Below are 24,292 nucleotides of genomic sequence, written 5' to 3' on the forward strand. Positions count from 1 at the left end.
GTTATTCAAAATGTGTCACACAATATTCTTCTTCTCATCAAATATCAGTACTGTGAAATTAGAAGATGGTACCAATAAGCATCACTGTGTAGATGATACTTTAGAAGGTTTCTGTAAGAATGGGACTCACACTCGGCAAAATAACAAAATTCAAACCCAAGGTTTCAAATTAAAGGGGTTTGTATCCTGATGAGAATTAATCAAATACTGCCACATAAATCATGATAAAAGCTTATATGCCTACATGAAATTAGCATAGAATTCATGGGATTTACAAAGCAGACTGGTGACAGCATTTGAACTGAATTGTTTCTGTCCTTCTAGGATAAGTCTGGCAAATTCCCCACCCCCATCCCTTAAGATTTTCATCTGCTTTCAGCAAACGAGCATTTCAGTATAAACAGACAGAACTAAGAAGACCTATCTTTCTGTATACTTTTAAATGCACGCTTTTAACATAATTGGTCAAATGTAGCCTTCATGTATCACACACATTTCATAAATACACATTTAAGCCTTTCTTTGATTCTCCCACTGAAATCAATGGAATTCAGCTACTTGGTTTTATTTGGGATGGGCTCCTCCTCTTAAAAATAAAAAATGACTTATTCTGATCTCAGACACGTAAACATATATACTATTTCCTGTAAAAGGAATCTAGATGTGAGCTGTACTACAAGCTGGAGTGAATGGCTAAAAAGAAGGAACAAAGCTTGAGTGGAACCTGGCGAAAAGATTTCAGAAACAAAGAGAATGCCAAAAGTTCGGCTGCTGCCAGTGCTTTTTTTCTGACTACATTATTTATGTACCTGGAACAGCTGCAAACCATGAGGTACTTTATTCCACTTCACGCTTTCTCCTTGATCTCTAGAAAGAATTAGACAAGCCCTTTGCAATTTTCACAGTCACAGTTCTTAGGTTTGTGAGATAGAGCTCCCTAAGAGAATACAGGCAGATGATAAAGGAGACACCACCAGAGGCCTTGGCACGAGACAGAAAGAGAAAAGAGGTTCTTTAGAAGAGATGTGGTGGGAAAAGGAATTAGAAATCAGAACCACTGCAGGAACAAATGAAACATATATTGTCCTAATGCAAACAAGCATTTTAAAATTATGCTTCTTTAGTTGGGTGCCAATAGTCTGATTATAATTGCCACAGAACCAATTGCCTTGTGTGTGTAAAAAAAACATCTGTGGAATTGTTTGTGAATAGCAACATGGATACTGTGCACTCAGTTAACTATTATTCAATGTATTAGCACATGGTACCACAAGTTTAATGCAGCTTTTCAGATGTTGGATGTCTAAGTGTCAGTACTGACATATACGTCAGCTGCAACTTTACCATCATCATGTGGAGCCATTCTAAAACCTGCGTGAGTCCAGAAGTAAAGATTATTTAAGATTCTCTATTTGGAAAAGGAGCTTTTTCATATACACTTGAATTTGCATGGCTCCATTTTAGGCTTATGTCAATTACAGGTGAGCTAAGCAATAAATGCTTGTCTGATACTATCTCAAGAATGGATAACCCAGATATCCCTGATAGACCATAACAGCCGACTTACAAAGTAATAGAGTGTACATAACATGGTTGTAAATTGTGAGGGTCATATAGCAGGTCATCATAAGACTGACCTAATTTATGATTTTTTGTGGCAGTTGTTAAGTGAACACAACAGTCAAAAAGCAAACTCCATTTGGGGAATGCCATGTCGATTTTAGGAGCAGGGATAGATGCTCAGGCAAAATTGTATCTATTATCTGCCTAATCTTTTCCCAAGCCATCATTTATGATGTGGCTGGATAGTAATAAATAGTCTGCCATAAAAATCTACCCTCTCCTCTGTAGGAAAGAATGGATGACAATGATAATGATACATTTCCTAAGACTCAGTACAACCAACCAAGTAAAAAAAAAAACCCCACCAAATGCATGTACGTACATATTTATTTGGTTATACACCCAGCACCCCCTCCTCCTATCTTCCCCACAACAGTCCTATGAGATAAGTTGGGATGAGAGAGGAGACGGTTTTTTGCCCTGCTGACATGTATCAGATATGGGGTTATGGTTATGGTTAAGGTTAGAGCTCACAAATCTCTAACTGCCTATATCTGTACAAAGCTTTGCAACATTTATTCCCCTGCTTCAAATACTATTTGACTCTCCATAACTCATGATGATATGCTAGTTCAAAGGTTATTTTATCTGGATGAACACCATAGATTTCTCTCTATATATATGTCAGCCCCCCGCTAGGAAGAGCATACCTGAAATCAATTCTATAAAAAGGCACGTCATGTGTATTAAATGGCTACAATAACAAGGATTGCAATTCTAACTGTGATCCTCCTCCTCCTCCTCCTCCTCCTCATAGTTCAGTGAATTATGGAGGCCTCTATCTGAACTGCTACTGAATATTATCTGGATGTTGTCAATTTAAAAAAATGTTTTAGCCCCTTTTGCCTAGGGGCTGCCTGTAAATATGCTAGTTCCTGCATATCTCCATCAAGAGATATAGCATTTTTCTCTACTGTATAGGACTTTAAACTTCAGTTCATACAGTTAATGAATATATGCATAAATCTTTGGAAGTAAAATAAATCCATTATTGTTAGTAGATCCAAATTCTAAGCTGTAATAGAAAGTGCCTGACAGGAAAACATTCATTCTACCATTACATTTAACTTCTGGGGCTTAAAAGACTCGTCTGAGTAGTCAAACACCCATTCCAAACATGTCTTCTTCTTCTTTTTCTTCTCCCTCTCCCCCCTCCCCCTCTCTCTGCCCCCCTCTCTCTTTCTCATCTGGAGAAATCATGGTGGCTTAGGGGAAAAATCCCATACAATGGTCATGTTACAATAAAATAATAAGGCAATCATTCAACAGAAAATAGAGACAATAATTATAGATGTCAAAAAAAATAGAAAACCAATCTCCAAAACTTTTCCAAAATAGCTACAACTTAATCAAATTATAGAAGGCAATCAGAAAGACATCAGGCTAGTTCAGGATAAGATTTTCCATATCATAATTGAGAAACAACTGTTTCTCGCAGAGGTGGGTTCCTACCAGTTCGGACCTGTTCAGCTGAATAGGTAGTAACTCAGCTGGACACGTGACCATACCGATTCTATCCTGGGTGCTGCACATGCGCAGAACAATCTCCATTGAAAAAATGTAAAAAAAAAATCCCTTTTTTAATGGTGTGCACATGCCAGTTTCAGAAAAGTCCCAGAGATGGGCCATTTTTTGCAAAAACAGAGGCGTTTTTGCCTTCCCCAGAAGCACTCTGCAGGCTTCAGCAGGGCTGAGGGAAGGGAAAAGTGCCCCATTTTTGCAAAAATCGCGTGAAAATCTGGCATTTTTGCCTTCCCCCAGCCTCCAGAAGCACTCTGCAGGCTTCAGCAGAGTTGAGGGAAGGGAAAAAAGCTTTTAAGAAGAGACTGGACAGTCATCTGTCAGAAATGGTAGGTCTCCTGCTTGAGCAGGAGGTTGGACTAGAATCAGTGGTCCCCAACCCCCGGTCCGCGGACCGCTGCCGGGCCGTGGAGTACCTGGCACCGGGCCACGCAGCGGCCGGGGGCCATGATCGCTGCAGCGGCCGGGGGCCATGATCGCTGCAGCGCAAAGGCTCCTGGGCCGTCGCGAACAACGCCCCCGCACCCCTGCGCGCGCTCAGCGGGCCACGGTAAAATTATCAAAGGCTGACTGGTCCGCGGCGATAAAAAGGTTGGGGACCACTGGACTAGATGACCTACAAGGTCCCTTCCAACTCTGTTATTCTAGTTTATTGTACAATTCTGCTTAGAGAAAGCAGTTCTGTTGGTATCTAGATGCAAAGGCATATATGGTTTTATAATTTAAAAAGCATTTTTGATTGCACTGGGAATACATTGGCACTCAATGCAGGGTCTACAGAGATAATATGTCTACTAATTGGCCAGACAACTGCATTTATTGATGATCAATATGCCCATAGACAACTCTGGAAATTTCAAGACATGTCTTCTGATGGAATTATGACAAAGTAGCACAATACTTTGATAATTTCTAATTACGTTTTTAGAATCTAGAAGAAAATTTCTAATATATGTACATTTTAAAAATTGAAAACTTAGGTATGCTTCAGAATTTAGCTGCCATTGCCTCACTTTTATTTCTTAAAAGAAGGCCTTGCTTACAGAGAACAGACCTTAAGGCTAGCATTTGGTAGTAGGGATAAGCCATCCAGAAGTAAGGTGCTGATAGGAGACCCAGTTGCTGAACATTTGGAAAGTCATGGGGAGAGAATATCTTTACTACAGGACCAGATGTTGGTTGGAACAGCGATAAAATATGAAGCAGCCTCTCCTACCTGAGTAACAGTTGCCAGGTGGAGAAGATGGGACAATAGCTTTCTCTCAGCTATATAGGTCTAAAGTGGACTATCAAATTTTAACCAGCTTTCAGTTTTTTGCTCTGTGAATGGGACACCTGCATTATATGACTGTGAACAAGAAAACCTAAGTGCCATTTGCTTCAAAATACTAGCGTGAAATGGTTTCATTTAAGAATCTATATCAGGCAGTCATATCTTCCAATAGAAAAGAATATATGCTGTTCAGAGATGAAACTATGGAGTCCTTGATGGACTCTCTGCCTGATGTTTGCTTGCAGATGTTTCATTACTCAACTAGGTAATAATGGGATGAGGAAGTTCCTATTTATAGTACATTTTATATACTTATATACTTTATATAGTACCTATTTATATACAGAAGCTTGCCCTACTAGTGTTAGTAGGGGGGTAGTTTTCTCCTTGGTAGTTCCTTGATTAGAGTATTGTTTGATTGCTTGATTGCCTGATAATAACACTTTACACATAATTACACCAGCAGTGAAATCCTTGAAGTCTGCTATGAGTTTGGTGAGTCTGCTACCGAGTGCTTTGCGTGCGCAGGCGCTCCTGAGGAGTGCCCGCACAGCACTAAAAAAGAAACATTTTGAAGCCTTCCAAGTCTGCAAAGGTACCGGCAAATAGAACAGCGAGGGAGGGGGATCCGCTATGCCATGCAATTTAGATTAGCTAGAAATCAGGAAATCTCATGATTCTAGCTAATATAAATCATGTGTCACAGCTTGGAAATTTCTTTTACTACCAGTTCAGGTGAACTGGTAGCATTTCACCCCTGAATTACACACCATTCAAAGGGGACAGTTTAAAAAAGTTAAGCAGGAAATTAAAAAATGCAGAAGCCAACACCCAGATAGGTAAAGATGATCTCTTAGGACATATTAAGAAACTTGCTGTGTCTTTCAAACATAGCCGCTGATCGTAAATCACAATATTTAGGTCTGCTACTTAGGAACTGGCCGTTCTCAGAGCACTCCTAAATGAGTGGAAATGAAAGCACATCTTTTTCTGAAAAAGAAAGGTCCTTGTTACTTTTATTTTTATTTTAAAGAGTGCAAAGACTAGAAAACAGAGGAATCACAGTAGTTGCTGAAACCATGGATACAAGAGAACAGATGATGAGTTAGGATACCCAATGTTACATATAAGATTATACTCAGTGGGATCTCATTACTGAAAGAATACAAAGCGGGTTTGGAGATGTGAAAAACATTGAGATTGTAATGTGTCCCCCTACACAGCAAGATGTGTCAGCCCCGAATAACCTATGGTTACAAGATCTCGTCCCCTGGCAATTCTACAGACTAGCAAGAATATTAAACTGCCATATGAAATTGAAAGCACCAAATGTGCATAAATGTGAGTGGTTAACATGCCTAAACATATTGCATATAATATACACTCTGGGGGAAAAATTTTAAATTTTAAGTTTAGTCTAACAAAGAGAAATAGATAGATCAGTCATTTAGCTAATATAGGGTTATGTTTACATATCACATTAAACCAAAAGGTTTTTGACTTTAATTGAGCATTAAGAGCTGTAAATTATAGCTTATCATTATGTTATGCAAGCCCGGCCAATTATATGAATTAAATCAGGAATAAACCAAGTTGCAAAGTAAATCATGGCATAGTGTAAAGTCAAGAACAAAGTAAGATCATACTAAAGTCAGGCTTTGGCAGTATAAAATGCATACCAAAAAGCAGATTGAAATAAGCAAAGCCTTGAGACAACAGTAAAAGATCAAGACAGGTTTTTTTAAAATATATTTTTATTGTTTTTACATTTAAAACAGTGCAGCACAGCGAAGTCGTAATGACCACACAATTACATTATATACAAATAATCTCGTCCAATAACTATTAGCCTACTTAATACATTATCTATCCTTCTATCCAATCACATTATTTACAATTTGTTCTAGTTTTGTCACCTTGTCTTATACCAATAGCAAAATCTAATCCAAACTTCATAGCATTCTGATTCACCTTTATTTTTTAATTCAAGGGTGAACCTAGCTGCTTCCACACAGGTCAGAATTTTCCTAATTATGTCTAACTCTGATGGGATATTTTCTTTTTTCCAATACTGTGCATAAGTTATACGTGCTGCAGTTAATACATGTATAATTAGATAAAGCACATCTTTCTTATACCCTTCTGGTATTATCCCTAGGAGAAAAATTTCTGGTTTGATCATCTCCCACCATCTGTAACAACCATGATTATATCTTTTTCCAATATCTTTTTGCCTCATTGCATGTCCACCACATATGATAAAAGGTGCCTGGTGTTTTTTTGCACTTCCAAAAATTTGGGGCCAAATTTTTAAACATTTTGGAGAGCCGTGCTGGGGGAAGATGCCATGTGTAGAACATCTTATACAGATTTTCTTTATAAGCCGTGGCTATTATTAGTTTCTGATTAAGTATTCAAAGTTCAGTTCAGTTTATTTAGCTTGTATGCCGCCCTACTCCCGGAAGACTCAGAAAGTCTTTCCCATTTAGCCAATTCCACATTGTAACCAAAAATTTTCACACAAGCAACCATAGTTTCTTTGACATGTTCTTCCTCAAGTTTATATTCCAGCATAAATCTATACAGCATTTTGATCAACCTATCTATCTGTTTCTTCCTTTTTCCTATCCTGTGCAAACCTTGATTGTATCTGTAAATAAGATCACCGTTCTAGGTGTACTCCTTGTGATGCCAATTCTAATTTGGTTTTTATCTCCCTGTTTGTTCAATAACTCTTTGTATGTGACAATTTTTTCCATATTAATTAAATTTGGGTGGATATATGCTTCCATCGTGGATAGCCAAATGGTTAATTCAATATAATGGTCGTGTTTAATCTTATTCCATACTAATAACAGGGACTGTCAAGACAGTTTTGATGGCAACAGGCATCTGGCAAAATAATGATATGGTTTATGTGAATCATAAAGTCTTTAGATAGCACCTTTTAATGTAAAACGGGTAACATTGACAGGGCTGGACAAGGGGAGGGGGAAATGTGTATGGTACATAGACAATGATTGAAATGACAAAAGTGATTGAAAACCATTGCTTTCTATAGTTATTAGGGCTTTCCAGGACTAATTAATTACAGCTGTTCAAAGACAGGTTTGCCCCACTGCGGTATCAGTGTAACAAAATATCACTAGAGCCATGGTGGCACAGTGAATAAAATATAGTATTGAAGGCTAACTCTGCCCACAGCCTAAGTTTGATCTTGATGGGCTCAAGGTTGACTCAGCCTTCCAGCCTGCCGACGTCAGTAAAATGAGGAGCCAGATTGCTGGAGGCAATATGCTGACTCTGTAAACCTCTCAGGTTTAAACCACTACAGAGAAGTTATTGCTATTGCTATTATCATGGTATCTGCAAAAGCTAAGTTAAGGCTACCATATCTCGACTGCAAAAAGAGATAATAATGGTATATCAAAAAGAAAACAAGAAAAAAACTAATTGTGGATTTTTTTCAAACTAGCTATGAAAATAAATACTAGAAAGGACTTCAAGTCAACATCAAGTTATTTACGAAAGTTTTCAGAAGAGGCTATCCTGGAAAGGCTTGCTTGTTTGAAAAAGTGCTTCCACCCTACTGAAATTTTCAGGATTTACACATAGTGAAATGAATCCTCCCCCACCTGTCCCACAAAAGCATGAAGCTAAAGAAGAAGAATATACTAATATGATATGTATCCACTCAGAAATAATCAGTATAATTGAAATAAAAATTACAATATGTCTGGGGAACTGGGGAAGGACAGACCATCTGTGCTTGCTAAGTCTGGTGTGTAGTGTCAGTAATCAACTTCCACATGCTGCTTGTCCTTTTTATAGAGTCCTTTGTTGTTACTTATTATTAAATAAGCATACGTACCTTAAGTTGCTACTGAAAGTACGGTAATTTAACCAGGTAGCAACATTCTCTGCTGAAGAAGTGTTAGCGGGATCATTTATTTTATTTTTCAAAATAGAAAGACGTGAGGTATAGAATTGAAAGGTATGAAAACGACCTTCCAGATCTGACCTACAAAAATTGGGATTTTTTTTTCAGGCCTATCTGAAACATTCTTAATTAAGACTACTGTTCAGCAAAGGTTTTAATGTTTAGATTCCTTGCAGCAGTCTTTTCTTCTGAAAATATCAAAAGCATCTTTTGAAATAAACCTTTGTACTGGACACTGCATTTTGTTAAAAACAAACAGATTCATTTCTCGTTATAATTAAATTAGCATTTCACAGATTGTACTCAATCCAGTCCTGCCTTGGGTTGCGACAATCTATAAAGATTTCAGTATAGGCTGTCTTAAAATGTATGCATGCATGCCTCTTCCTTCTGCTTAAGATTCTGACAAAGTAATATTATATATTATGAATTTGGTCAGTTGTAACTTCGTGATGTCACAGCAACAGAATGGCCCTCAAATGCAGTCAAGTTCAAAGCACTGAAAAAACAGCAGTATAAGTATTGTTTGGGGCAACTACTTGCAGACGCCTGATATCAGAGCAATGGGACAGGCAGCTTTTCAAGGCAGGATCCGCATCAGTGCATGCCATATGGTTCAAAAGGCATAATTAGAGCCTACATGCTGAAGGAAGGCCATCTGTTCTGTGCAATATAAAGTTATTCCCAAAACTGCCAAATCATACATCATTAGTTAAACCACACATGCACAGATCACCAAAAAGCTCCTTACCAAATGACGATGTTATGATCTTAAAATGGTAATGGTAATCACTGCAAAATCTGTCCCAGATATTTTTGTAGAGCAAGCTAGGCAGCATCCTGCACCTTATTGCTATTTTTCTCAGTGCTCCCTGAATCAACATGTCCTCAAATCTGTCTTAATTAGCTCTGTATTGTGCCAACTTGACAAATAACACAGACTGCTAAGTAGCCAGGACTACTTAATGATCACAGGCAAACTACACACACGACTAGCATCAAAATTCATTCGTTAGACATCCTGATTTTAAGACTCCCCATGACCAGTTTAGGCAGAAATGAAATAAACATAAAGACAACAGAAGAATAAAAGATCTAAGACTTAAATTCAGCTAAACCATCAGTCTATTCAAATTTAGCACACAGACACCCTGAGACAAAAAAGATGCTTACAAGTATGCACTGCCTAACTGAATGTGTCTTTATCAGGAGTGCCTGTCAACTGAGCAGGTCTGAAGTGACATGGTAGGGGTGGGGTGTTAAAAAAAAGTCACAGATCAAATCTTTGTACTTTTATAGACCTGCATAAGCAATGTGGGAAACAGAAAATTAATATTTTTTTAAAAAAACTAAACAATATTACAACAAACATTAAACAAAAATTTAAAACAAAAATACAAGTGTGTCTGTAAACAAGTCTAAAAAATCTATAGGGAGAAATAAAAACATTAGATAAATAAAAAAAACAATATGTGTCTAAGTCTATTATAATACAATACAATACAATAAAATAAAATAAAATACACTCTTAACTAACAATTCAAATACTCATTACGATTAGTTTGAGATACAGATCATCATCTAACAGGTTTTAAACACTGCTGATAAGAACCTGACAATATTGTACTTGATGTAATTACAAGCAGAAGAGAAATATAAAATTGTTCTGTGCAACCAGGATATTTATACAGTAATGGTGAAATCAGGCTAACACAAATGTTTCTGTAATGCAAGCATTGAAAAAAACACATACTGTTGTTTCTGTGTGTCTAGAGTCACACTGTCTCGCCAGGTAGGGAATTTTCCTTAAATTAATTAAATTTAAACTAATTAAATCAGCCGACTTGAATTGATCTCAGAAAAGCTAAATAAGTTCATAAAACTCAATTAGTATCTGATGGGAAACAACCAAGTTTAGGCTAAATAAGGAAGTTGAAAAAACACTCTCACCCCCCCCCCCCCCAAGAAGCCAGCATCAAACAATTGATCATGAAGTCAGCAGGAATCAAACTCAAGTTTCTAACTTTAATATCATTGTAAGCATATGATATTGATTTTGGTGCATTTTCTCAAAATGGTAAAAAATAAAGGTTCAGTTACAGGCATGTTTGGAAGGTACAATACAGCTTGGAGATCACATATATCCTTTGGGCTATGAGTTGGATTGATTGGGGGAGGGAATATTTTAGTTTAGCGTACAGTACATGATTTGAAACAAAAATTCTTCTAAGTTTGATTTCTCTAAAATCATGGAGTATTCTTCCCAATCTGTGTAAAGAATTATGGGTAATTTCTGCCATTTGGAACTAATTTCAGTGCTTTCTGGAAGCAATTAATTCAGACTTGTGGCAAGTAAGATCATCCTATTTCCAGTGATCTGCTGCACAGAGAAAGACAAGTGTGCCAATAAGAAAAAAAAGTGGGATTCTGCAAAAAGGAGATTTTATTCAATCAAGATTTACTTAAATTTCATCTATAATTGGCGTATGGCTCCTGAAAGATTATTCCTATAGGAGTCCTCAAAGAAAAAGCATTGTCTACCCCAACTCAAACTTTCCAGTTTCTATAAATTTGATAGATGAAAATTCATCAGACTTCATATTTGTGAAAAATGATACTATTAAGTTTATTTTTCTATGTTTACTGTGAATCTGAAAATATGCTTTTCATTTTGAAAAGAAAGTTCCAATAGTTAAACAGATTTTATCCCACGGGTCTCTGAGAATCAAGCTCATGATGATGATGTTATATGACTAACAGGCTATATTTCATCTTGTTTAAACCATTTGGAAGCTCAGAGCTTCTTCCAGCTACTAAAAATGACTAGAAATTATACTTCTTTCCACCGGCATCGATATAGCTGAAAAGTTCATCTCCCATATTTAATTTACATCTCATTTTAGAAAAAAGTCATTTTTACCTTTCTTTTTTCTTTGGGTCAGGGGTTTGCCCTGTATACGAATAAGCACTATCTAGAGCAAGTTTTTACAAGAAACTAAATTATTCTAATAGTATACTGCAGAATTTATGCAGCATACCGTAATTCATTTCTATTATACCTAAACAGAAAGTAACTGATTTAGTTAAGCAGAAGTAATACAGTATGTATATACAGTATTTAGCTATTGATATAGTACTTATGTACCGCTTCACAATGATTTACAGCCCTCCCTAAGCAGTTTACAGAGTCAGCATATTGCCCCCAACAATCTGGGTCTCATTTTATCGACCTTGGAAGGATGGAAGCAGAGTCAACCTTGAGCCTGGTGAGATGTGAATATCTTTCTTTGTTGTATTTATAAGCTGCCTATTAGGATGTGGTATTGGAAGATTCATTCTACTGCTTGTGAGAATAGTGTCACGTTTCTTCACAAAAGTTTCTACTTTCTTTTATTTATAGCTCTTTCAAACTCTCCATATGTAACTTTAAGTATGTTGCAGCTCTAGTTAATTATTTCAAGTGAGAGGTTGGAATTAATAAAAGCTACCTCTACCCAAATTTGACTCTTGAAAAATAAAAAAATAGTAATATTTATCAATTGGGGGGGGAATCAACCAGTGATGTGTTTCATATTATCAGGAAATCTAAAAGTATTTTAAATAAATAACTTAGAACTATCTAAAAAAAGTTATTTTATTTTATAGGGTAGATAATAGAGCATGTGTTACCAATGAAATGTAGCTTTGAAGATGTTGCTTCCTTTATTGTTAGTCAGTCCATCCAGGGACCACTATATACTGTTGATAGGATTCCAAGTGGCCAACAAATGAAATTAAGTATTTCATTTCCCCTTTTTAGAAAATATCTCTCCTGTGAATCACTAAAGAATTGGTACTCATGAATAAAATCTGATTCAAAAATCTTTTAATGGACTCAGAAAAAAAGATAACAGAACAGAATAACAGAGTTGGAAGGGACCTTGGAGGTCTTCCAGTCCAACCCTCTGTTCAGACAAGACAAATTTTGATTGATGGTTAGAAAAATATCTTCCTAACAGTAAGATCAATCCAACAATGACCAAGGCCATCCATTGTATTGGTATTAGGCTTTCTTTCACACAGCAGGTTCAAGAGGAAGCTAGTGGGAAGTATGCTTCAATTCGCATTCCAGCGGTGAGCAGAATATTGGATTCAATGGCCACATTATCTCTTCTTAGTTTGTGATTCTTTGTAATATGATACAATTTTTAAAAACCACGGAGTCCAATTTTCATTGTTTGGCTACTATTCATTGTTAGGGTATTTTTCTTCAAACTGTTCTTGAAAAGGAAATGCCTAGCAGGAACACATCAAGATTTCCCTCCAAAGACGGAAAATAACAATAGATGTTCAAGCTAGAGTCCTCTTTAAAGAAAGAAAAGGGAAGGCATTGCCATCTTTAACCCCTTGCCTTGCATTGTCATCTCCATAGCGATTTCCTTTGCCATTTACTATTGCTGTCCCTGCACTCCAAAAATTTGATGTTTTGTCTGTGGTGGGAAAACTGTATAAAAAGAGTCTTTTGACTCCTTTCCAATTGCAACACTATCTTCCCTTGGGCTTTACCCTTCCGAAAACGTTTGTTTTCTCCGCAATTGTAAATGTACAAAATGCTGATTAACAAGAGAGAGAAATAGCACTTTTTAAAAACAAATGGGAAAGGACAGCTGGAATTTCTCAAGAAAGACAAAATATTGATAATTAAATACGGAGACCTTAAACACATTTGCTTAACTTTTGCTCAAATTCTGTCAAGGAGCGATGGTCCTTAAACTAGATCAACATTGTCATCTAGTGGCCATTTAAGTATTCTGATCAGGAGAAAAATGAGCAGAGTTGCTGCTTTCTCCCCTAAAATATAAGTAGCAGATCACAGGGATTTTTCCTTTTAACTGTGAACAGCTCATTTTGAAATTTTGATCAGTTATTTATTTAGCCAGCATCAATGTTACATATCTGTGCTGTGGATAAAAGATAAAGCTAGTCAGTTAACAGTTAGACATGGGTATACAGACTGGAAAAATTGGAAAAGTGATTAACAAGCATTTTTAAAAAATCTGATCAGGGATGTCTTTTTACTTTCATCCAGCACTTGAAGGACAAAAGGAGGCAAACATCTCCTCTTCTTGGAATGTATGAACGATCAAAAGAAATGTTTTACAGCTTTGGAGAGACTCAACAGTTTTAACCACATAAACAGGGGCAGAACAAAGAGCCACCTTTATCAGCTGAATGCCTCAAATCTTCCTTTTCCTTAATAATAATTTTATTAAGGGTGATAATTGAAAAAGATTAAAAACTAATACATACATAAAAAATACAAGAGTAAAAGGGAAAAAAATAGAAAGTGCAGGGAAAAATAGAAAAGCAAAATAGAAAACCAAAAGATTAAGAAATAATGTTTCCCTTCATTACAAATGAAGGGAAACAAACAATTTTAGTTAACTTATCATCTTTTCTTATATACAACAAATGTGGTCTGCTTCCCATATCTTATTTCTTAACTATAAAATATAAACAGAATCTTAAAACTGCTTATAGTCACTCATGCTCTAGTCACTTCCAGATTGGACTGCTGTTACATGGGGCTGCCTTTCAAGACTATCAGGAAGCTTCAGCTTGTACAGAATGCAGCAGCGCAGACAATTATTTGTACTCATAAGTCGAGTGCAAAACCCTTGGCTTCTATCGTTTGTTCATGAGGATCTTCTCTCTGGAGTACAAGTAAACAAACTCACAATCTCTCCTTTCTCCAGAGAGATTTTGCCAGCCACATTCTAGCATCCAGCAGCCAATCTCAAACATAAATGCTATCCTGCTCCTTCATGAACATCCAGCTCACATATCCTGAGAGTCATTTAATTCTGTGTGTGTGTATGTGTGTGTGAGAGAGAGGGAGGGGGGGAGGGAGGGAGGGAGGGAGGGAGGAGAGAGGAGAGAGAGAGAGAGAGAGAGAGAGAGAGAGAGAGAGAGAGAGAGAGAGAGAGAGAGAGAGAGAGAGAGAGAGAGAGAGAGAGATGACCTCAAGTAATTTAATTTTAATAGGGAAAAGATGATTTGATTTAAATTCCTGTCTGAAGTTTCTGATTTGAGTGATTTCAGTCTTGGGAAGCAGTAGTGGGTTCCAGTAGAGACTACTGCTGGTTCACTCACGGGTGAGCCACATGCATGCTTCATGCGCGCACATGCACACTACAACTAAAATTGCTCTGTGCATGCACAGAAGCAAAAAAAACAGCAGCATCTATGGCGCCACCAGGAGAACCAGTTCAGGGACATGGCAGGTTCCAGTGACCCAGGCTGCCAAGCTACTACCGGTTCAGCCAAACCAGTCCAAACTGATAGGAACCCACCACTGTTGAGAAGTAAATAAAATCCAAATTGTGTCAGTGTGACAATTTGAACCTCAACAAGCATGGCCAATTGTGAAGACGTGTGGGAGCTATCACTCAGCAATTATTAATACAGTAGTCCATAAATTGGCAAAATATGCAAATGTTTTGGCAGAGGAAATGAGTCTCCCAGATTAAATACCATAATCTAAATTAGTTTTGTATTTCTCCATTCAGAAAAAAAGTGATGCCTCCCATTCGCAAAGTCTGAGGTGGAATCTCATATATTTCTATTCTATAGCTTTAAAATATCTGAAATATCTTACTTTAATGCATCGCTTTTTAAAATCCACCATATAAATTTTCTTCTGTCTTCCTAATGTCTGTAGGGATGCCCCATTTTGTAGCATCAACTATTCCAGTTATCAGCTTAAAAGTCTTAAAAGCTATTAATTTATACTTTCAGAATTAGCAAACATGCATGTTTTTTGTTTCTTGTCTTCAATAACCCATGGTTTGTTTTAATGATTGTTTAATTGACTATTTGGCTTAGTTCCAACAATGCTTTAATCACAAATGGAAGATTAAACATTGCAATGTCTAGATTCACAATATTCCATATAATGTGTTAATCATATTTTAGTATCTACCACTTGCTTGTGTCCTGTATCTGTCAGTGCATGCATATACCTTCTAGCTGCTAGGTTGTGGGTAACTATATGTTTCTTTCTTCACAGGAAATACTAAAAACTGTGGTCATTGTATTGTAATTGGACATTAAACCATGCTTAAATTATGTTATTTTAATTAATTATTTTTAAAATCCTTCAAAGTTAGTCTAAAATAAACTTTTAAAATGCCACAATGGATACTGTTAACATATACAGTAACTCAGGGCAACTAATGGCTTAGAGAAGGCAGAATTTTTTTTTGCTTCAGCTGTAATTTATTATACATGCAAATTGTAGTATTGTGCTCAAATTGCATAGCTTCTTATATAGTTACTCATGCAGCTTTTTGCACCTGCAAAGGAGAGCTATATTAACCCAAAGAACTATATATATGCAAAAACAGATAAACAAATCCACAGCAGTGCTTACTTGTCAAAAGTTTTGTTTCTGTCTCCCAGCTGGCAACATCACTTTACATAAAAATATGAAAACATTTTAATGCTCATACATTTTATAACATCTGCTCACAAAATGTATATTATAGAAATACACTGTATACTTTTAGAACCAAAAGGATCTCATTACCTCATTTTGTGAAACAGAACAAATGGGAGAAAGCATAAAAAATAACTGAGAACATCATTTTCAAGAAATCTGTTATTAGTATCTGACATTTATTTTATTGAAAAACTGTAGCAACAATGCAAAATGTTAGGGTAAAAACTTTGATGAACACTATATTCCAAAATAGGAGATACATGTTATTATTTATGGTATTCTTTCATAACAAATCACTTCTCTGTAGTAAAACTCAACTTTTTCATTAGATGCTTCTACACAATTAGGTTGGCAATCACTCAATCCTGCAACAGAAAGTCATTTTTTTTGTTTTTGCTTCAGAATCTAACAGTCCTATAAATACTTTTCCCTAATGTTACAGTAAAATACAATGATATTAAATTAATTGCTTAATAATTCAGTATTTTACCTAAGAGAGATTCTTTGGTTTACCAAATTATACCACCAGGCCAAATGCAGAGTTTAATTTGTGCCAAGAATAAATTTTGCAATGTACTGTCAAAACCAGGATTTAATCCTGGAGTATGTGAAATAAAACAAAGCTGGATTAACATATGCAAAACAGAACTCCCTAATCAAGTAACCAAAACAGTTTCAGGCCTTCTCTGATTATAATTATAAGTTAAATTTATTGGCTAACCAACTCCTTCTTGATTCTGGGCAGCATACAATATAAACCTCACAATATAATGCAAATTAAAACAATGCCGTATAGCAATGCATCTGAAAAATAATACATGCAAATCATATTTAGAAAATACAATTCAAAAAACAGTGACCTAAATCACTAGGACTGAAAAATATTATAGCTTTAAATAACTGCTGTTGCCCTTCTCTCACTTAAATACATGGTGATTCTGTCAGACTTCAGCTGTGCTCTTGACAGAAGCAATACAATACAATACAATACAATACAATACAATACAATACAATACAATAGCAGAATTGGAAGGGACCTTGGAGGTCTTCTAGTCCAACCCCTTGCCTAGGCAGGAAACCCTATACCGTTTCAGACAAATGGCTATCCAACATCTTCTTAAAAACTTCCAGTGTTGGGGCATTCACAACTTCTGAAGGCAAGTTGTTCCACTTATTAATTGTTCTAACTGTTAGGAAATTTCTCCTCAGTTCTAAGTTGCTTCTCTCCTTGAATAGTTTCCACCCATTGCTTCTTGTTCTACCCTCAGGTGCCTTGGAAAAGTTTGACTCCCTCTTCTCTGTGGCAACCCCTGAGATATTGGAACACTGCTATCATGTCTCCCCTAGTTCTTCTTTCTATTAAACTAGACATACCCAGTTCCTGCAATCGTTCTTTGTATGCTTTAGTCTCCAGTCCCCTAATCACCTTTGTTGCTCTTCTCTGCACTCTTTCTAGAGTCTCCACATCTTTTCTACATCGTGGTGACCAAAACTGAATGCAGTATACCAAGTGTGGCCTTACCAAGGCATTATAAAGTGGTATTAACACTTCACGTGATCTTGATTCTATCCTTCTGTTTATGCAGCCTAGAACTGTGTTGGCTTTTTTGGCAGCTGCTGCCCACTGCTGGCTCATATTTAAATGGTTGTCCACTAGGACTCCAAGATCCCTTTCACAGTTACTACTGTTGAGCAAGGTACCACCTATACTGTACCTGTGTATTTCATTTTTGTTGCCTAAATGTAGAACCTTACTCTTTTCACTATTGAATTTCATTTTATTAGATAGTGCCCAATGTTCAAGTTTGTAAAGATCCTTCTGTATATATAGCCTATATTCTGGAGTGTTGACTGTTCCTGCCAGCTTGGTGTCATCTGCAAATTTGATGAGTTCCCCATTTATTCCCTCATCCAAATCATTGATGAAGATGTTGAAGAGTACTGGGCCCAAAACATTCCACTGCATACTTCCCTCAATGAAGATGCAGTTCCATTGAGGACTACACGTTGAGTGTGGTTGGTCAGCCAGTTACAAATCCATCTGGTGGTGATGCTGTCTAACCCACATTCTTCTACTTTATCTAATAGTAGGTTATGGTCTACCTTACCAAATGCCTTACTATATCAACGGCATTCCTATGGTCCACTAATTTTGTCACATTATCAAACAATGCAATAAGATTGGTCTGGCATGATCTGTTTTTGACAAACCCATGTTGGCTTTTGGCTATTACTTTGTTTGCTTCTAGGTGTCCGCTAATTCGTTGCTTGATTATCTTTTCCAGAATCTTTCCTGGTATTGAGATCAGGCTGATAGGTCTGTAGTTTCCTGGATCTGTTTTTTTCCCTTTTTTGAAGATGGGAAACACATCAGCTCTTCTCCAATCCTCTGGTAGTTCCCTGGTGCTCCAGGATCTCTGAAAGATATAGTTCAGTGATTCTGAGATCTCGTCTGCCAGTTCCTTCAGAACCCTGGGGTGTAATCCATCCGGTCCTGGTGATTTGAACTTGTCTAGGGTAGACATGTGCTCACTTACCATTTTCTTCCCTATTTCAACTTGTGTTCCTAATCTGATTTTTGTGGTGCTGTTTTTGATAGGTTGGACTGTTTTATCCCTTTGTGTAAAGGCAGATGCAAAACATGAGTTAAAAAGTTCTGCTTTCTCCCTGTTGCTTGTCACCTTCTTGCCACTTTCTCCCAGCAATGGACCAATTGTTTCCTTAACCTTTTTCTTGTTTTTAACATGTTGGAAGAAGTTATTTTTTACTTTTTTGACAAGCCTTTCTTCATTGTGAGCCTTAGCTTTCCTCACTTTATTTTTACATGCTCGGGCTATTTGCTGATATTCTGCCTTAGTTATGTCCCCCCCCCTTCCACTTTTTATACTTACCTTTTTTGTCTTTCAATTTGTCAGAGAGTTCTTTATGCAGCCATGCTGGTTTCTTTTGGGAGCTGTTATTTTTCTTCTTCATTGTTATTCTGCTAGACTGGGCTTTTATAATCTCATTTTTCAGAATTTCCCAAGCTTCTTGAGTTGTTTTCCCCTTGAGGATTCTCATCCATGGAATTTTTTCCAAGCTCTCTATACGTTTATTGAAATTAGCTCTCGTAAAGTCCAAGAGTCTAGTTTCACTTTGTTCTACTACTTGTGTTTGCATAATGTTGAATTCCAATATTGCATGGTCACTTGCCCCCAGGGTTCCTGTGGCTTCAACATCTTCTATCATTTCCTCTCTGTTAATGAGAATTAAGTCCAATATGGCTAATTCCCTTGTTCCCTTCTCTACTTTTTGGGAAACAAAGTTGACTGTTAGGTTTGTTAGGAACCTGTTGGTGCAGAGTTTGTTTCCCAGTTGATGTCAGGGTAGTTAAAATCCCCCACTACTATTGTGGTGTGCTTCCTACATACCTTAGTTAGCTGACTAGCAAAAAGTTCATCTACTTCCTCTGCTTGGTTGGGTGGCCTGTAGTATAGACCTATGGAAATATCATCTCCCCCAACCTTTAATATGGACCCAAATGCATTCAAGATAGTTCTCATCATTGTTGTGCTCTATTTCTGTAGAGAGGTAATTATTTCTTATATATAGTGCAACTCCACCTCCTCTTTTATTTGGTCTATTTCTTTTAAATAATTTAAATCCTTCTAGCTATATGTTCCATTTGTTGGTTTCATCCCACCAAGTTTGTGTAATGGCAACAATATTGTATCTGCCCTCTTTTACTTGAATTTCTAATTCACCCTGTTTATTCCCCATACTTTGTGCATTGGTGTATAGACATTTGAGTCCATTTTGATTGACCCTATGTTTACTGTCTACATAACCTGTATTATTCCTGACTGCCCCTATTTTCTTGCCACTTGTATGATTCATGCACATGGTATGGCACTCACTATTAAATGCTTGGTTTTGCTTGACAGCGGGGGTGATAATATTACCCTCACAAACATCTGTGTTACATGCACTGATAACCCTATGAATTTTAGATTGCTGGGGACAGAAATGTTCTGTATCAACTAATTCTCTGTCCCCGCTGTTCAGTTTAAATGTTTATACAGAAAATCTGTGAATTTAATGCCAAGTAACTCAGTCCCTTTCTTGGATGGGTGCAAACCATCTCTTTTGTACAGTTTTTCATTGGACCAGCTGCAGACATCATGACTAATAAAACCAAAGCCTTCCCTTTTACCACACATTTAACTCTGCTACACACTGGCCCTTCCCTTTTTGTTCCTTATATATTGGTAAAACCTCTGAAAAGATACACCTAGAACCTATACTACTAAGTTCATACCCCAAGCTCTGGAAATCATTCTTCATAGAAAGTACATCTTTTTGGGACAGATCATTTGTGCCAAGATGTATAATAGCATCAACATCACAGTCCTTACTTGCATTCTTGACTATCTTAAGAATACGCCTCTTGTCTCTGCTGGCAGTAGCACCTGGCAGACACCTGACCTCTTTTAAAACTTTCATATCCTTTCCTAAATTTACATCCCTTATGATTGAATAAGCAACCAGAAGGTGACTTCTCTTTTTGCATACCTTGCTCTTCTTGTGCGACTGATGTGTGATACCTGGTTCCCCATTTTGCCTTTCCGAAGTAAGTTTTTCATTTTGGACCATGATCCCCCGCTTATTTGAGTCATAATTATCACAACTACCTTGACCTGTCTCTTTAGTGTCTCCATTAGGGTCAGCAAGGGCACTATATCTGTTATGCTGGGTCACAGCAAAAGCTATGCAATATAAGGTAAAGGAGGAATGTATTATTTCCTTTTGCTGGGTGAAAATAACTGAAGTTGAGAAAGATGAAAAATGTCTCTTTTCCCTGACAGATGTCTTTATTAAAGGATATAACACTATCAGAATAAAGAATATATATAGGGAAATTATTTACTACGTTTAACTGAAGCTACAGATAAAATATTTCAAAAAAAAGAAAAGCAGGGGGGGATAAAAAAATATTTAAATAGTTTTTAAAAGATCCAGTGACTTTCAAACGATGTTGTGAAAGAAGAGGAAAGACAAAATTAATCATAAGGAAATTGGTAATGAACAATTTAGACAGAGTTTAAATGGAATGGCATTTCAGTGACCAAAAGAAAGGAAGAAGAATTAAAACAATGGACTTTCCAATTAAAGAAATGACTGCAAAACTTGGATACTGAGTAAGAGTAAAAGATAAAAGATAGATGATTTCGAATAATAAATTTGGGGATGGCCATTAGGAATGCTATAGATAGAAAAGAAAAAAATCAATTAGCCCTAAACTAAATAAAACTGACTCCTCCCTTGAGACAATAATCATCAAGCAGAAACTCACATTTTGGGGGGTATGAAATACAGGCAGATAATGGATGAGGAAAAATTAACATGCTTGGCAAGGCTTCGGGAAATAAAGGAAGGCAACAGACTGCACTCCTTGGGAGGAAGATCTTGTTAGTTAAATTATATAATACTTCACTTATTAGTATAATACAACCCCATCAAATGTTACAATGCGGTCACAGAAAAGCTTTACTCAAAAAGATAAAACTAATGATATAGTGGTTTTCAATAGATTTTTCAACCCAGCTAAATTCCATTTACATGTGCTATGTTTTTTGAACCCTTTTTAAAGTATAGGCTCAAAGCACTTAATATTTGAAAATGAAATACTTCAGGAAATATGGGCATTTTTCTACATATTCTTCAGAGAGTGACACATTCTGTGTATTGGAAATATAAAGTCTAAAAGGCAACATTTATCAGCACTGTGAATTGTAGCTACAATACAAAAATCACAATATTCTGACAGATACTGATATGTCTACAGTAATCAAATATTACCTCAAAATCCCAGTACAAATATACATACTGTACCCATTCCTATTTTCATTCAATACTTAATATTTTAGAATGTTAAGTAGCCCGTAATTCATATTTTAAATATGCAGAGCAGATCTAGCTTTTAACCACCTCCGATTTTCCTTTGGAGATGTTCATATATTAAGATCACAATTCTTTGGAGGGTTTTCATTCCATTGTATATGATCACATTCTTATTATAAATCATGCTAACCAAACTCTCAAGGATTGAGAAGGGAGGCCAAAGCCCATTGTTTTTCTTATGTCCATTTTACAAAGCTTGAGGAGAGTTTATACATTTGTAATCACTAATCTTACGTAACATACAAGTCAACAGTTTATTGACAGTATGCATAAGTTGAATGCTGTGCATGGAACTGGCATAATTATATGACCAGATCAATTGTACATGTACTGAATGGAATATGGGAATGTATTTATTAATGTCCACAGCTATACTTCGTGTTCACTTTTAAAGTTAATTGCAAAACATTTGTCATGAACAATAATGGCAAATGATTACACCAGGGAAAACTTCAGAATTGTTTTGATAAATAAGGATTAATTTGAAGAATAATTCTATAAAAACTGAAAAGAAAAAAATATGGTACATCTAACTTTCCACTCAAGAAAGATTGGAAGCCATAGATGTGTTTCTTGCTGAGTAATCTATTGTGGTTTAGAGATTTGGATATCGTCATTTTATGAAGGAAAATGTAAGATAATTTACAGCACAATTTATTGCATAGCAGAATCAGTATTTTTTCCTTTTATTGACAAATTTGCTGTCTTGGCTAGGCACTGTTTCTGAAATTAGTATTTTAATCAAATTTGAAGCTCATGGATACTGTATTTGAGCTCAAAAGCCACACTATTGCTAGAGCTATGCAAGAGATACAGAAAAGTCCTGCCTGCTTTCTAGTGGTGGTCCAGAGTTTTGTAATCCAAGTATGACCACACACATATTTGTAAACATGCAGATACACAGACACACATATCTTTTTTTCATACTGAAGAAGGATGCACCTCAATAAACAATAGCAGCATACAAGTAGAGCACAGATCTTGTGATCCTGGCAAAGGTTCTCTCTATGACAGAAAGAACAGCTAAGCAACCTGAAGCAACACAGGCATCTCTGTCCTGTGATAAGCTGGAAAAAGGAGCAACCACTAGACCAGGGTGTCCAACTTTAGCAACTTGTGGACCAAACCCCAGAATGCTGATTGGGGAATTATGGGAGTTGAATTCCACAAGTCTTAAAGTTTCCAAGGTTGGACACCCCTGCACTACAGTAGACTTTTACAAAGGTAGATCCTAATCTGACACCTTTACAGCCTTTACACCTTTACAGCTTTATAGGGTCAACAAGCATAAAGAGGACTAGCTCTGAACTCCCTTATTAAAACTTGGGAAACAAACATACTTGTTGGAAGAAATATCCATCTGGGTTCAGTACCAAGTGGGAAGAAAAACACTGGAAACATGGAGACTGCTTGGAGAGATGCTTTTTTTTTTTTTGCCCAGGATCTCAAACTATGGTTATGGGTTACTATGTGCCCACCATTAAACCATCTTTCAGATGGACATTTCTTCCAACATTATAAAGGAAAGACCATAAAATTATTTAACTATCAGCCTTAGTGATAGAGAGACAAATAGAGAAACAGATTTTCCATTGTGTGAAATTTATGGCTCTGGTACAAATTTTGGCTCAGGACTCAACTGACTCTGGGAAAATGTTCTACATTTTAACTCAACCACCTGTTCCTCTTTTCTGTCTTTTGGGATGCTTGCTATCCTTTGTATCAAAGAGCTTTGGTAAAAATTACTGAAAACTAATAAGCAAATGCATTCTGTATCCCCGTATTTCCTGCACAATGAGGGACAGCTTGTATAAAGCATGTGCTCGTTTATTCCAAAACTACAAATAAAGATTAATTATAAATGACTAAGTGAATCTAACAATTAATTGAAGGGTTGTGCATTTCCTGCCAATGTTTCCTGCTGCAGGGAGCTCATCCAGACTATTAGAACTTATTTGATACTAATTTTTACACACGTTGGACCTGCCACCCTCACTGTGATCGATTAGTTTTGCTGCACCCTAAAGACCAATACATAACGGACACGGTGGCTCAATGGCTAAGGCGCTGAGCTTGTTGATCAGAATGGTTGGCATTTCGGTGGTTTGAATCCCTAGCGCCGCGTAACGGAGTGAGCTCCGGTTACTTGTCCCTGCTTCTGCCAACCTAGCAGTTCGAAAGCAGGTAGAAATGAAGTAGAAAAATAGGAAACACTTTGATGGGAAGGTAACAGCGTTCCGGAGCCTTCGGTATTTAGTCATGCCGGCCACATGACCAGGAGATGTCTTCGGACAGCGCTGGCTCTTCCACTTTGAAACAGAGATGAGCACCGCCTCCTAGAGTTGGGAACTACTAGCTCATATGTGTGAGGGGAATCTTTACCTTTAAAGACCAATGCATTTTATGACTGCCTCTAAGGAGCTCAGTTTTTGTTTATTTCGAGTATTCGTCTGGGTTTCCGTTCTAAGTGCACTATGTCAACCATTACACGTAAAGCAAACATTGCGTCTAATTC

The 24,292-nt window shown here is 36.8% G+C and overlaps 1 pseudogene; it reads left to right on the forward strand.

The window, feature by feature from the left end:
* The first annotated feature begins 10 nt into the window (after nucleotides 1-10).
* Nucleotides 11-17,848, forward strand: LOC148047999 (uncharacterized; annotated as a pseudogene).
* The last annotated feature ends 6,444 nt before the right edge of the window (nucleotides 17,849-24,292 follow it).

The sequence above is a fragment of the Thamnophis sirtalis genome, unplaced genomic scaffold, assembly GCF_051295495.1.
Source record: "Thamnophis sirtalis isolate CommonGarterSnake01/CBP01778 unplaced genomic scaffold, rThaSir2_p1.2 scaffold_3, whole genome shotgun sequence".
In the NCBI taxonomy this organism is placed as follows: domain Eukaryota; kingdom Metazoa; phylum Chordata; class Lepidosauria; order Squamata; family Natricidae; genus Thamnophis; species Thamnophis sirtalis.